Consider the following 12,936-nt stretch of genomic DNA (forward strand, 5'->3'; position numbering starts at 1 on the left):
ATACTGATTAGCTGATTGGCCTATGTTGGTGATAGACGGGCCAAATAAACCAATCAGATCAACGAATCATATGACGTACTGACAGACCGACGACGAAAACACAACCACAAGCCAGGCTACTCTGGCCGAAACCAGTCGGGAGAAGAGCAAAAGCATTTTTTCCTCTGAGAAAAGCCTCCAGAGCAGTGTTTTGTTCTTCTTTCAGTGAAGAAATACTCTGTAATTCCGATAAAACTTGCTCGATAGCCACGCTAACGCTAGTTTCATCGGCTAAAGCCGCCATGTTCTTTAGACTGAACTGTCGCGCTTCTCGTTGCGTCACACGTCAACCCGCCTCAAAGCCAACGCTGATTGGACGTTCCTTTGGTGAACGGCTCCACATTTTCTTTAACGGAGAGTAGCCAGGCTGATTAGCGAGTGAAACCTTGAAAGCTCGCACGATCAGGATGGTCTCACGAGGCTATCTTTTTGGTGCCCTTGTCCTCTTTATCCAGTTGACTGCATCTATATTTGAATCAGTATTTGTGTTTGCTGGAAAGGTTTAGTGACATCAACAGGAAAAGAACATGACTAGCGATGCAGCTGTGTGGTATAAAAACTGGTCTGTATGCCTATGTAGCAAGTTGAAGCGAGTTTAAATACAGATTTGTTTTAACAACCTATTCAACATTTAACTTATCACCAAAAATAGCCAGAATCGGTCCAATTTCCATAGTCAGAGCCTCATGGTTTTTTAGAGCTAGTGGCTTTGATCGGTTCTACTCAGGTCTGCTGGCCTCCTCCACAGAACCTTCCTCTCTTTCTCCACATTATTGCAAAACTAGCATCGTTAGCTGTTTTTTTCATCCAAATGTGATGCAAATTTTGAGAAAACTTCTAAAATGTCTGGAAAAATAAGAAAATTAGACGTGTTTCCATCTATTAGAGCAAATTAACCAGGTGATGTAAAGTGTAAAGTCATGATAAGTTTATTCTATGCCTGCATGTAATAAACAGGAAGTTCTACCTCCACTTCCACTAGCTAGGTAGCGCAAACCACAGATCGGTAATGCAAGGAGGTTTAATGAACGTGCTGCAATAAGGCAACCTGTACTTGATAAGCCAGTAATATTGATGGTAGATCTGAATTTTGTCTGATTCCCTAAAGCTCTTCTAAGGCGATACTTCATAATTTTTAATAAAAGAACAAACCTGGACGGTAATGTATGGAGTAAGTTTTGTTTCCTTATTGTTGTGAGCAAAGAACAAGTTATGTAAAGGAAAAAAAAATGCAATCTAAAACGGACATTTCTGGGAGTCACAACTTCTGCATAGATCTTGAAGTAAAAAGACGATGAGCAGAATTAGATAAAAAATGTAAATAAAATAAAATATTAAATTTGGGAAAAATTCAGAAAAATTCAGAAGAAAAACAATAAAATCTGAGAAAATGGCAAAGTTACTCTCAATTGCTTTAATAGTATTTGTTTTATTTTTGTACCACATATTTTTTTTTTTTCATTTACAAAACTGAAGCAATAATGGAACAAAATTCACTCCATATAGAGGTTCAAATAGCTTTTTTAAACAGCTGTCAAGTCTAATCGAGCCTTTTCTTACTGTCAACCCATGAGCTCCCTCATTTCTTTCAAATAATTCTTGAAGTCGAGGTGATTCGTTGGTCTTAACAAGGCTCTCTTCATGGCTTTTTAATGCGATGATGGTGCTGTAGGCCTATGTAACATGGTAGACCCTCTTTCCTCCCACAGCCATCCCATTATACCCCAGCAAATTGAATCCAGCGCTAAATTAAAAAAAATTAGTCATGTGTGTAATGGAAATGATTTATCACGTCTACAGTACTTAACTGAAACGGATTCTGAAAACATGAAGCATAGTAGACTCAAGCTTGCGTTTTCTCCTCTATATCAAAGGCATCCTGAACATGCTGACATTGGATGGAGGACATTGTGAAAAAATGTAGAGATGTGAAGTATTGGCAGTAAAATATCTCAACTGAGAAATGCAGGGTTTATAAATACATTTAGGTATACAAACATAGAGAGGACTAGTTTTTGTCAAAAGTTTATTTTTTAAGGAATCTTCTTCTTTTAAAGAAAGCTAATTTTTTCTGCTTTTTCCATAAATGTTCACCTCATTAAATCAGAAAACTCTCTGTGTTAGGATGGCTATGACTGCAAGATAGTTTTCACAGTGATTGGGGGGTGTTCCTTAAGGAATACAGAGAATCCATCCATCCGTTTTCCATCACGCTTTATCCCAGCAGGGGTCATGAGGGGTGCTGGTGCCTATTTCCAGCTGTGGTCGCCAGTCCATTGCAGGGCAACATAGAGACAAACAGGACAAACACACTCACACCTAAGGAGAATTTAGAGAAGCCAATTAACCTAACAGTCATGTTTTTGGACTGTGGGAGGAAGCCGGAGTACCCGGAGAGAACCCACGCATGCTCAGGGAGAACATGCAAACTCCATGCAGAAAGACCCCAGTCTGGGAATCGAATTTAGAACTTTCTTGCTGCAAGGCAGCAGTGCTACCCATTGCGCCACAGCATCTAAAAATGTGTGGAAAGCTCATTTTAAATTCAATTTTATTTTATAATTCAAATATAGCAGTAAATACACTATCAATCTATAAAATGCACATTTAATAATAAAACAATTTCAATAAGTAAGTAAGAATACATTTAAAGGGATGAAATAAATGTAACATTACAAATGGATATTATTATAATATAAAATACAGAAGAGCTATATGTGTATATATTTGATCTTTTTTATTTTTATCTTTATTATCTTGTGTACTTGGATAATTGTATATATATATAACACTGTAATTGGAGCGTGTAACAAAAGTAATTTCCCTCTGGGATTATTAAAGTATTTCTGATTCTGATATCTAATTCTGATATAAACATATATGAAGAGAGGGAGACACGACTCATTATTGATATTTTTAGGGGTAGGAAAGCTGTTGTTATTTCTGAGGTCATGTGCTGAAAGGTTTGGGGAACCCCTGTCCTACAAATCATTATGATCATGACATTACATCACATTTGTGTTATCAAAAAGTGCTTCATTATTTGTATTGATATAAAAAAAACTCAGAAAAACTGAATTTTGGCTTTTTAATGAAAATCACTTTGTGGTTTCTCAAATAGTGCTCAAACTAACGATGATTTTGGAAATACATTATTGTCGATTATTTTTTCATTTAATTGATTATTAACCAGAGAGCCAAAGGTTCCTTATAGAAGACATTTTATGCTATGATAGCAGGTGGAAGTAGAACTTTTCCACTTGAGGAGTTTTGGATAGAGCATATTGACAGACGAAAAAGCTTTTTTTTGATAAATGCAAAATGTTTATACATTTTATTGGTAAAATTGCTGCTCTAACTGGGTCCCTCTGTCAGTTTAAGACACTTTTTAGAGCCTCTACACTCCAGCTAACGATTAATCGATTACTAAATTAGTTAACGACTATTTTAATAATCGACTAATCACGATTAATCATAATGATTGTTTTAAGCCCTAATCTCAGTGGTTGTGATAAACCTCTAAGCTTAACGTTTTTAACTGAATTACTCAAATAAATACATTTTTCACAGATATTTTTATCTATTGAGCTCCATATGTCTATTATCCTGTGTTGTACTGCAATGAGAAATGTATACCACCAAATATTCAATATTGGAATCCAAACATTTATATCAGCAACCCGGCAAAACATCCATGTCAGCTGTGGTCAATATTAACTTCTCTGAATTCTTCTGAAATCCAGCATTGATGTATAACCAGAATTCAGCGGCATGCCAAAATAAATCCCCAGCATCTTCATCTCCTGGCCCGTTCTGCCCAGCAGGCAGACTGTTCATGCAGATCAGGCTCACCGTGACAGCACAGCTAAGAGATGTATGTGGGATGAAAGATTGTCCTTATCTGGCGCAAATCATCTTCTGGCCGCCGGGGCCAGGGGGACCTACTTTGAACTTCAATCCGTGGACATCAAGGTCCAGCCAGGGGCCATGCAAACAGAGGCAGTTCTTTAGGAGTGAGGATGATGAGTAGTGAGTTTCACCTGGGTGCCCTCTCCCCCACCCCGAGTTAATATAAGAGCTCATCAGAGAAACCGCTTCTTTTTCTGGACCCAGCCTGGAGTCCAAGACCGGCTGAATTCAGGAGAAAATAGAAATACGCTTAAAATAAAAAAAGATAAATGCTTTGTGTTTCTGTTGCCGAATGACCAATTCTGATTTATTTTTAAAATATCATATCAGACTAAGTAACTAAGTGATGTTTGACATATACCTCACTTCCTTTGGACTAGAGATTAACTAACAAAGGTTTATTTAAGGCTGACCCCAAAATATGTGCTGCTAATGCTTTAGGCTGATGTTGCTGTCTATTCTTCATTCATTCACACAATAACAAAATGTTACAAAAGTCTATATTTCAACAAAAAACATACAAACAGTTTTCACCAAGTGGTCAGGAATGCGCTTTATGTGATGTCGAAGCATGGCTGCTGAAGTGAAGTAAGAAAGCACTAATATCAGCCGACCAATGTTCTGGTCTCTCTCTAATTTAAATACATCAAGAAAATTAAAACACAATGAATCAGTTTGGAAAAGCCAAACTTAAGGCTGATTTATACTCAGAAAGCAGGTTGTCTGCGTGTGTTTCGCATTAAATATATCATGTAATACATAAATGTGAATGTAACATGAAATAGATATATGTTAAATATATTTATTTATCTAAGACATGATTCAAACATTAAATTGCCATTAAGCTATTAAATACACAATAATGAAGTGTCCAATCTGATTTTAAAAACACATTTCAAATGATTAATTACATAATTGAATGCATTTTTCAATATTTAATAATTATTTCCCATTATAGTACAAATAAATATAGCTTGCAGGCTAAAATGTTTAGGAACAACTGTCCTAAATGTCTTATAGATAAATAAGTCCTCCTCCACAAATCACAAAAAATAGCTCTGAAAATAACATGTATTCTGTATTTGTCAGTTTATGGTTAATTCACCAACAATTAAAATGTCAAACTAGTGAAGACGTTCATCTTAAGGGTGTCGCTGCTGGCATGCTCTGGTTTAGAGGGGAAAAACCACATGGGAACGAGACATCACTATGTAAGGGTGACAATTTTAGAGTTACGACCTACAGTCTGCTGGAATGCTAACCAGCTAGCTATGCTTACTTAATGTTGATTGTTGGTTTTTTCAGCTGTTGCAACTGGTGACAGGAAGCTTATCAAAACTTGTTTTAGGCTGCTCTTTTCTACCCATAGTATGAACTCAGCTAAAACTGGGTCGGCTGGTCAAAGCATTACTAGTGCAGATCAGATTTTGGTTGGGTTTTTAATCTGAGTATTTCTTCTAAAGGTCTACATCCAAGTTCCTAAGCTTAACGTCGTAGGGAAGCGGCTGTTCCAACAGTTGCATTTCCGAATTCTACCGAGTGATGCACTACTTTACAAGAGTGAATAAAGTGAATGTGATTGGTCATTTATAAAGGGGACGGGAACGTTGTGGCGAAAGGTTCACAAGCCTATTTGGTTGTGGCCGGTGTCTTGGAAGCATCTTGCTAACCAGTTAGCAACTTAGTGCTAGTAGGTTCCCAATGGGAAATTCCATTGGGACCAAGTAGCACTAAATTGGTGACTTAGAAACAACACTGTCAAGGAACGCTATGGACAGAGGAAACATGCAAGAGGAGGAGAGTTTAGTGTTTTATTTAGTGGAGGAAAGCGGGGACGAAGTTGTTGTGGAATAGGACGCCAGGGCGGCAGAAGCTTGGTTTGGTGTAGAAGGCTTCCAGCCGTACATGTTTGAGCCCTTGCCTCAAAACGCTGCCAGTTCTGTTAGCTCTACGCCTGCTGAAGACACAGACGTCCATCCCCGTGAACACTGGGACGGAACTCAATGGGAAAGGAAATGATTTTTATTTTTTATTTCAACCATTGCGACATATGATTTAAGATGCTATGACCGAAAAAATTTGACTGACAGATGACCGTTGAAATATGATTGGCTGAATGTAGGTGTTCAGGCTGACGTATAGCTAACTGGCCTGCATAAAATAACGGGTAAAAAAAAAAAGATTTTAAGACAGGATTTTTTTTTAATACAAATTTTCTAACTTTTGGGAGAATATAGTCTGATAAAGAGTACATTTATATGCATGTTTAAGCCAGAATGACTTGACATTTAAATATGATTTTCCTATGACTTCAGGAAGAAAATACATATAATTAAAAATAACCACCGTTTCTCTCTGACATAGTAAGCATTAGAAAAAGGATAAAATAGACTAAATAGAATCCGATTAGACTGCAAATTAAAAAAAAAATAAACAAACAGGAGCTGAGATTGACTCAAAACACATTTAAACATAAAAGCAAATCTCGCCGCTAACTTTAAAAGTACCTGTGCCACAAGTGCAAGTAATCAATATGAAAGGAAATGTATTATTCACAGTGTTGTGTGTGGGGATGCATGTGGTGGACTTTCCAGCAGTGCTGCATTAAAGCAACAATCACAAACAGACAGCTGCACTCCCAGGGGAGTCTACAATCAGCCTGTGCAGAACTGCTGCTGTCCTTCAACAGGCAATTATCACCGAGTCCATTATAGCTCCCAGGGGATCTGCTGGCCAGGGAGGCCAGAAAAGGCATCATCTGAAAGGTCAGAGTCTGCAGAGAGAACAGGACGCTCAAGCCTGCAAGCGGGGAAGACAAGGAGGAGGGTGTGAGCTGCCGGAGAACAAATGGAGTGTAAAGCAGGAGCTATTTGTCACCACCAGCTATTCCCCAGGGGGAGGTTGCATTATTTCCCCTGGACAGAGGCATATGTCAGCAACAAGGGGGATGAGTTAAAAAAGCCACTCTGACTACAGTATAACTGCAGCCTTTGCAGACACCTTGGGATACGGCGGATCTGCTCCAAGTTCGACAATCAGATCAGGTATGTTTCCCCCCGGTCAGATCAGTCACAGCTCATAAATGTTTCAACTCCTCTACTTCATGTTTCTACTGATCCTTGTAAACAAAGAGAGGAATTTGTTCAACTAACCTGCTTCCACTGTGGAGAGATTATTCAACGCGGCCTTAAAACCAACACATTTCACACCAGGTCCGAATATATCCCTAAAACCATCCAGGTTTAAGCTTTCAAGTCTGTATTTAGAGGAAAGGAGAAAACCAGAGAGCAAAACACACAAGACTTTGTGAGTCTTTGGGGTAATTTTGTTACAGTGAAGAGAAAAAGAAACGCAGCTCAGAGCTGAGAACTTGGAAGGGCTACAATTGGAAGCTTAACTACATCACCATCGGGGCACCAGGGAAAATCCATTCTTGGCTGGGATGACTGCCACTGCTAAGCCTGCAGTTTAGAACCAGAATCTGCACTTTGTCTCTGGAAACTCCCTGAAGAACCGATTATTAAGCAGGTTATTGAATTAAAGAGTATAAGGCTTGGAAAAGACAGAAAAGGCTAAGTAAAGTGTTAAGATGTCATTTATGTTTATCGTGGCTGGAATGTATTAAAAGTTCTCTGCATAAACTACAGTTAAAGGCACAACAGAAAATTGTTCGTTACAAAAAAATTTTAACACCTGGCATTCCTACACGAGGTCCATTTTTAGAGACGTGCTGATTGATTGGTTGACACTGTTAGGAATCCAGTTTGTGTGGGTTGTGCTTTTGTTTGTCTTGCCTCAACCACCAGGTGGCGCCTGGTTCTCGTTGGCCTCCTCACACACCTGTGGATGGTTACCCTAATTACCAGAGGACTCTTAAGCTGCTGACTGCCACTACAGTACCTCAACGCCAGAGTGTTTGCCAGTTTTGGGTACTCTAGCCAAGCAGAGTTTTACTGAGTCAAACTGAGTTTTTCTCTACCTGAGTTTAACCTTGTTGTTTTGTCTTTGCCTCTCTGCAGTAAGTCAACCTGCAAACTGGATGTTTTGGACCTTCTCCCCCCTGGAAGGATTCTCTGAGCACCAAACTGAGCTGAGGATTCGAGCTTGTGGTTTGGATCTACTTTTCTCCCAAGGATTATATGGACGTCTCACTGAGCAGGGGATTCATCTTCACAAGTACCGTTTAAGTACCGCAGGAAAATTAATTGGCAGTCAGCTCCTCCGTTCCACAAGGAAACACCGCAATCTGGGTAAACCCTGTCCGCCCTCCAACGAGCAAGTCATTCACTGGAACAACCCCCACCGGCTAAATTCAACTAGAGACACCTTTTTCTGTAAACGTGAGTCCGCAGCCTTAATTCCCTTCTTCAAATCTAAGACACAAATTTCTCACTGAGCCCACTGTTGAACTTTTCCCTGGTCTCTCTGTTTGGTCTTCTGCATGTGGGTCAGAGCCTTAGATAAAATCATGACAGACAAAAGGAATCAGATGATAAGCCAGTCGATTGTTCATGCTGAAGCGGTCATCAGTGTGGAAGTTGTTACTGTAGGAAGAAGGCTGAGGCAACTAGCTTTTATTTTCAAGGTTATAAACTTAAATGATGTAATCTGTCAGTCTGCCATTTTTAAATAGGGATGGGTGAACAATTCTGTGAAATTCTTTAAAACGTCATCAGGTCAGCGGGCATTTTGTCAAAGGCTAGTTAAGACACTTTGGCTGTTTCTCAATCCATAGCATGAGTACGGACTCATGTTCTCCCCAAGTATGTTCTTAAGACGAACACTGGAAAGTGTGGACTCTGGGAGAACGGGAGCACGCAGCATATATATGCGTCAATTGGAACAGAATCGTACTGATGACATAACCACAGGCTCGGCTCCTCTGGAGCTGCATTTCAGTCTCTAGAAAATGATAAATTCTGACTTTACACAAATCAAATGAACATTTTGCCAAATGAAACATAAACATCACAATCAGAGGCAGTGGTACTTAACACATGGCTACGCAGAGAGAGGACTGCTGCTAAAATTAGCCCTGGCTGCAGTCCTCTTAGCATCTGAACTTTTTTTTAAATTATGCACTATATCAGTAAATGGGCCAAATAGTGACGCTTAGAAGTATAATTTTCTCACCTTAAATTATCTTAAAATGCACTTTTATTGAACAACAGCAACAGAAAAGAGAACTTTTAACCTAATACTCTGAGCTCTGTGAGCGCTCCTTTGAAAGCTGCTGCTGCCGCAGTGCATGCTGGGACAGCTGTCAATCTCAAGAACGGACAAGTCTGCCGATGCATGCTGGGTAAAAAGGAAGGGACAGCAACAACATCCGTGGATTTTGTCCGTTTTCGGTCTGCTGTTCTTGTGAAATGGAACAGTACTAGGGCTGAGGCTGGTGACGTTTCACGAGTACACGAGAATGCACAAGTACACGGATTGCGAAACGGCTATCATTTCTCTTAGTAGAGACATATTTTTATTTTAAGGGTACAAAGTGAATAAAAATGCTAAAATAATTAGTTCTGAAAGCACCAGAGCAGACATGGTCAAAAATGATGAGTTTGACACACAGACTATGTGTGTCAATGTTTTTAGTTAGCATTGGTAATCATGCTAATACTAAATTTGCATTTTGGTAAATGTTGAACTTGTTCTTATTTGATCAATGTAAGAGGCGCCCAGAGGAAAGGAGGTATGTTTTTGTTCTGGTGTTGGATCACCACTCGTACGCTTTACTTCACATTTTATTTTGTATAAGTGTTCACATATTTCTCTCCTTCATAGCACATTTGTAATGGGTAATGGTAAGAGTTCTAACACCGAAATCCCACATCCTTTGTTACCGCCCCGCTCCGCCCTGCAAGCCTACAGCCTCTGATGTTCCTCACGTCCTGCTCTGCTCAGACTTCCTCAGAGATTGAGGAAAGCATGCGCGATGTTATTAATCATTAAACTTGTAGGAGCAAAACATGCGCAAATGAACACTTCATTTAATATGACATATTTAAAAAAATCCCCAGCATATCTGCAGTTTCTGCCCTAATATTTTCTTTTTGTTGTGGATTTTTGTAACTGGGATAACTATGAACTATGTTTGTTCTCTCTTTCCAAATTCAGCATCTCTTCATCCATGCCTGTGACAATGTTTGTTTTGAAATTGTCAGATGCGCACGACAGTGCCTAGATGGATGAAATGCCTCTCAGTATGAAATAAATATTTTGAAATAAATATTTTTGACATAAATATTTTGATGGAGATGAGAAATCTGCTTCCTGGTCTGTTGAAGCACCAATAGACTCTTTGCACATAACATCATGACGACACTTCCGGGTTTGTTGAAGCGGGTACCCGGTTACCGGTATATGCACTTATAGCGACAAGACCTAAGCAAAGACCTGAGCAAAGAAACCTGAGCAAAGAGGTTTGACATGAGTCTTAAAAAGGACCACTTTCATTTTAGCAAGCAACAGAAGCTATACCATGAACACTGTTGTGTGCCGCTGTGTTTGGCATCATCCAAATATAATGGAGTGTTGAGCTTTCACATGTTTCCCAGCGATTTAGAGTTGTGAAAGAGATGGCTAGTCAACATCCGCTGCGAACAGTTTGTCCCCACGCCCCATACGAAGGTCTGCAGCCTGCATTTCTTAAAGGTTTGAATCCAATCATTTATTTAGGCGCTATTATATTTTCAAATAATGGAACCCCAAGGGAAAATATATAGGTTAGCAATAGATCCCCAACACCAACACACACTGATGCAACACCAGAAACATTAAAGCTCATTGATTAAATAAGGATATTAGAAGAACACGATCAATAGAGCTGATCAATAGAACCTGTGAATCAGTGTGTTTTTGCATAAACAGGAAATAGAATAGATGGACCAAGTGTTGAAGGCGTGGTGGAATCAGTGGATGATAATGTGTAAAAGTTGATCAATAAACTCATGAAAATGCATTAATGCCGTGTGGAGATTAGACAAACTATTGGTAAATGATTAGATTATGGATAGGGTCGGGACTTTAACACATTATATATGATTAAATAATCACATAGACTTTATTGCACTGAAAAAATGAACAAAATTAATTGCATTTGTTTCTCACATACGAAAGTCCAAGCAAGAGGCTTTGTATTCAGTTTTTTATACACGGTTAATCTCACATCCCAATCACAGTCCACTGGGCGTATTCAAGCTTAATAATCATCTCAGTGCAACAGAACTAATTCAGACCGCATGCAGCAGAAGCAGCAAAAACACCCATGCTGCTTCATATTTGATGCTTGTACAGGTTAAGTTCTGACACGCGGCTGAAGCATCTTTGCTGCTCTAGCTGCGCTGTCGAAAAGTGGATCTGATGCATGTTGGGTGGAGCTACCCCATCTTTCTTTGCCTGTAACAATGGTGGATAAAATCGATAGAGTGGGTTGGCTGATTTTATTGAATAATGCTACGTTCAGACTACTACCACTGGAAGCAGCAAAAAAAGCTTTATAACATTAAGGTCAGACGTCCAGTAAAGGCTGTCCAGATGCGTCTGATGGTCTAAAAAGTAGTTTTAATACCGGTATGTTTTTAAGTGAGAAAGTCCCCCTTAAAACTTTATCTGTGCAGTCAGTTCATCAAAATTATCAGACTCCTGTACATCGGCAGTGCTGTCACTGGGAATCCCGTTCAACAGCAGTCTCTGGCCTGTTCGCCTCTGTGCGGTTTTCCAATCGAACATATTTTGCCTGCAGGTTTCGACATTTTAAGTTAATTTAGGCATTAATAGACTGTTTCAGAGGACTGATCATAGCTATCTGCATCTGCAGATGTCCCACTGGCAGGGAGACAGACACAGCCAGATCAGCTTCTCTGACTGGTTGATGTGGCGTGTCCAGCAACAAAAGTTACATTTTTCCAACACCAGCAGCTGCTGCGTCTGATGCTAATAAGCTCATGATGCGTTGCTTCAGCGGCTAAAAATGCGCTGAAGGAACTATTGCTTCAACTTGATGCGCTTCAACAATTGACCTTGCATGTAAAGTAGCTGCTTCTGCTGCTTCTGCGGCGTGAGGTCTGAACGTAGCATTACATTATAAATTTGTGAATTCCTGGATGACTTCTTGACACAACAGTGACTTAGAGCTTCTCAGCAAGGGAATCCCAGTAGACTGATGAAAGGCCCCATGGTGTTTGTTACAGACGTAACTCTCAGGTGGGTACTGACCCAACTTTCATCATGTTAGGACCTGGACCTGCACGGAGCGCAAGGAGTTATATTAATGTTTCTGCAACGCCAATGTTAGCCATCCTACAAAACTAAACAACTCCCGATAGAGAGGGTTAAAACAGGAATTGTTTGTTTTAGTGACAAGCTAATGCAGAAAAAGTATCCTCAGTTTATATATGTTTCAATTGCACTAAAAGCTGCATGTTAAACGGTAAAAGTTAAGCTCTAAGAAGCGAGGCTTTATGCTCAGGTCAACTGTCATAGTTTTGTTGTCAGTATTAGAAATATAACTTTAACTTCTGTTTAAAGCAGAAGTAAAACTCTAAAGGGTAATATAAAGAATAAACCAATCTGATGGTTGAATGACCTGAAATAAATACAATAAATATTTGTGCTGCTGTGCTCATATGCTTATTTATTTAATAAATCAGGAGCAAAAATGAGATTTGAAATGAAAAAGTTGTTTATTTCGTAGAATTAATAATAATATATATTTATTTTTTAGTAGCTAAAAAAATTGAGAGAGGATGGTAAGGTGCATGACTATTGATCCAAAACCATTTACACTTATATTTTATTTCTTTATGTTTTGTTCGTTTTCTGTTAGCTTCTAGTTAGTTTGCATTAAAAAAAAGCAGAGCTCAGCAGAAAGTGTTGCTCTTTGCTTCACAGTGCAAAGAATCTTATCTTTCATCGGCATCTTCAGATCTACAGATGGCAGAGATGTCTCTGCTCGGAAAGTCAGGGTGGTACAATGTTGCAGTGGAG

General features: G+C 39.2%; 1 protein-coding gene and 1 long non-coding RNA gene across 2 annotated transcripts in view; one reads left to right on the plus strand and one right to left on the minus strand.

The window, feature by feature from the left end:
• Positions 1-12,936, minus strand: part of LOC119796290 (autism susceptibility gene 2 protein homolog) — a 484,561-nt gene that overhangs the window by 246,483 nt on the left and 225,142 nt on the right.
• On the plus strand, positions 6,742-8,264 carry LOC119796291. Its single transcript, XR_005282445.1, has 3 exons — positions 6,742-6,992; positions 7,755-7,877; positions 7,968-8,264. It is a non-coding gene; the product is annotated as an uncharacterized LOC119796291 (long non-coding RNA).

Source organism: Cyprinodon tularosa, unplaced genomic scaffold (genome assembly GCF_016077235.1).
Source record: "Cyprinodon tularosa strain WSP-4 unplaced genomic scaffold, ASM1607723v1 ctg541, whole genome shotgun sequence".
Taxonomy (NCBI): Eukaryota; Metazoa; Chordata; class Actinopteri; order Cyprinodontiformes; family Cyprinodontidae; genus Cyprinodon; species Cyprinodon tularosa.